Genomic DNA, 3,402 nt, shown 5'->3' on the forward strand with positions numbered 1-3,402 from the left:
ATTATGTTTATTATTTATTATATTTTTTACGAGAATATTTTGTCTGTTTCTTTTCCATTTTCAACAACTAGCACTTTTCATGTGGTAGGGACATCTCCAGGGAAGATCCTAACTTACCCTATATGTGCTTCCGGGTTGCTTTAGCTCACACTACGGCATTTATATTTACTCTCTATCGCCCCCATAACAGCGGAGTTACTATCTTTCAAAGCATATCTGAGAAAATTGACCAAGTCCTATCTGCTTATCCTTCAGCTAACATTCACGTATGTGGTGACTTCAATGTTCACAACGTCGAATGGTTGACCCACTCTAACAAGACCGATGATGAGGGGAGGTTCTGTCATGATTTCTCCATTGCCTATGACCTCACTCAGATTGTTTAGGAACCCACCCGTGTGCCCGACAATGACGGCCAGTATGCAAGCCTACTAGACCTTTTTCTCACAACTTGCCCTGAACTATGTTCAGTTTCTGTTCTGTCGCCTCTTGGATCTTCCGACCACTGTGTTGTATCAATTAAGATAAAAATGAAATGTAAATAAGTCCCCAGACGTACCTCTCCATCGTACAGTATATCGATACACTAAGGCTGACTGGGATAGCTTCCGTACATTTATATCTGATCTACCTCTGCATTCCATGTTTAAAAAGGATGTGTCCTCTATAGTATTAGACCTGACGGAATGGTTAATTGTAGGTATTGACCGTTTCATACCCTCGAAAAAGTTTCAGCAAAAACCTAACAGCCAGCCATGGTTCTCTCCAGAATGTGCTGCTGCCATTGCGCACAGAAATCACTTTTTCCACTGTTTCCAACGTAATAGATGTATGAAAACTAAAGCCGCTTTCAGGGCTGCCAGCAACCATTGTAAGAAAGTAATAAAGAATGCAAGAGAGTTGTATGCTCAATCTGTCAAGTCCAAAGTAGCTGAGCAGCGACTTGGTTCCCACCAGTTTTGGCAAATAGCAAACAGAATCCTGAACAGAAGCGTGTGCTCCATCCCAACTATTATCAATGGACCTGAGGTAATCTCGTCAGCATCAGACAAAGCCAAACTCTTTGCCAAGAACTTTGCAGCTAATTCTACCCTTTGCGATCAAGGCCGTCAACCCCCAATATTTCCTCCTGTATCAGAAAACACGCTATGTGATATACGTATATCTGTACGTGATGTTGCCAAGCTAATCAAAAACCTTGATTCCAGTAAAGCAACTGGCCCTGACGGTATTCCAATTATAGTACTCAAAAAACTTCAACCTGAACTCGCGTCCATACTTACAAAACTGTTTAAACGTTGTCTTAAGGAGAATAGTTTCCCATCTCCCTGGAAAATTTCATCAGTATGCCCTGTATTTAAGAATTCAGGTGATCGCTCATCCCCCTCTCAGTACAGGCCAATAAGTCTCCTGTGCGTCATGAGTAAGTTGCTGGAATCTGTGTTAAATACAGAAGTAATCAACCATCTCAACAAAAATAACCTTCTTAGTGACACTCAATATGGTTTCCGTTCTGCTAGATCTACAGCAGATGTGCTTACAGTTATATCTCATAGGATTAGCAAATCTCTCGACGGAGGCAACCTTTCTAGAGCAATTGCTCTTGACATATCTAAGGCCTTTGATAGGGTATAGCATAAAGGTTTACTTCATAAGCTATGGTATTGCTGGAAATGTCTTCTCAATTATTAAATCATTTCTTTCTGATAGGTTCATAAGAGTAGTAGTTGAGAGGCAAAAATCAGAAGCTCACAGTATTAATGCCGGTGTCTCTCAGGGGTCTATCCTGGGCCCAACTCTTTTCCTGATCTACATTAATGATCTTCCAAATCACATCCTTACATCATTTGTAGACATCTATGCTGACGACACTACCATTTATGGTAGCACATCTAAGACAGTAAACGACCAAGTTCTCTCCAATTCTCTCCCCTCTGATCTTGAGCACGTAGTACAATGGGGTAAGGAGTGGCTGGTTACTTTTAATGCATCTAAAACCAAGCTTCTCTCTTTACATCATCAACATTCTGATCCACATCTGGCATCAATTGAAATGAATGGCTCTCGTCTTCAGGAGGCCTCAAGTTTTGACAAGCTTCTTGGCTTGACCATTACTCCTGATCTTAAATGGAACACGTACATCAAATCTGTTGCCAAGGCCGCTGGAAAAATGATGGGATCTTTCTATCGATCCGGTAGATATCTCACTGCTGATGCTATTCTCTATCTATATAAGAGCCAGGTACGTCCAAGGATGGAATACTGTTGCCATATCTGGGCAGGAGCTGCTAGAAAGGACTTGCCCTGCCTTGATAGAGTTCAAAATAGACTTCGTAGCCTCGTAGGAGATGTCCTTTTCTCCTCCTTGCAACCTCTATCTCACAGAAGAGATGTTGCGAGTTTGTCTCTGATGTATCGTTATTTTTATGGAAAGTGTTCGACTGAGCTTCAATCTATGGTCCCCCCTCGCCAAACTTTCACAAGAAACACTCGTCTAGCTGTAAACACTATCAATAATTCCCCCCACTCTTTATCTGTGCCTAAACCTAAACGTAGATTCCATGAACAAAGCTTCTTTCTTAGAACTGCACGCCTGTGGAATTGTCTTCCGTTTTCCTGCTTTCCGGCTGACTACAATATGGTTGTGTTCAAGTCTAACGTAAAGAAGTTCTTGATGAGCCGTTCCATATAAGTTATCAAATTTACCAAATTTTCATTACTAATGATTACTATATTGTCCAATTTCTACTGTACACTCTTTAACCCTTATCCTTGAGTGGCCTCTTGGACTTGATAATGTGGTGATGCCTATGTAAAAAAAAACTAGCAGTTTTACTTTTTTTAAGTTTAATCTTAACCAAATTACTTTTCATGCTCGCATTTTTCTATCTAATGCATTATTTTTTCTTGGTTTTGCTTTGAAATAATATTTTTTGTATTCAAAATATCATACGCATTGTCAACAATCCATATAAAAATTATTACCAACTTCTTAAATTTGCTAAACAAAAAAAATCAAATAAAAGACATAATTAAGTAAATAAATAGAAAGAAGGGACAAAAAGAGAGAAACAGAATTAACGGGAGACGTCGTAAGCGAAAGATTATCAGCCCTAGCACAGCAAAGAACATCACTTTTGTTTACTCTGTCTATATAACCAAAATAAAATTGCATGCGAGCGACATTCCTGCTATAATTTATAAAAGTGTCGACGACGAAACAGTTCCTATGGTAACCAACAGCCTACGTTCCTTACTAATTCTGAAGACTTTTGAACACCAGTAATTTTATTGTTTTAATGAATGAAATTTTAACATTTTATTTTAAAATATAGCTGAGAAGGTGCCCTATGAACTGTAAAAATTGTTTGAAATTTGATTTACAAAATGAGTGAGCGGTGA

This window comes from Euprymna scolopes, chromosome 9 (assembly GCF_053919585.1).
Source record: "Euprymna scolopes isolate OS-2025 chromosome 9, ASM5391958v1, whole genome shotgun sequence".
Lineage (NCBI taxonomy): Eukaryota > Metazoa > Mollusca > Cephalopoda > Sepiida > Sepiolidae > Euprymna > Euprymna scolopes.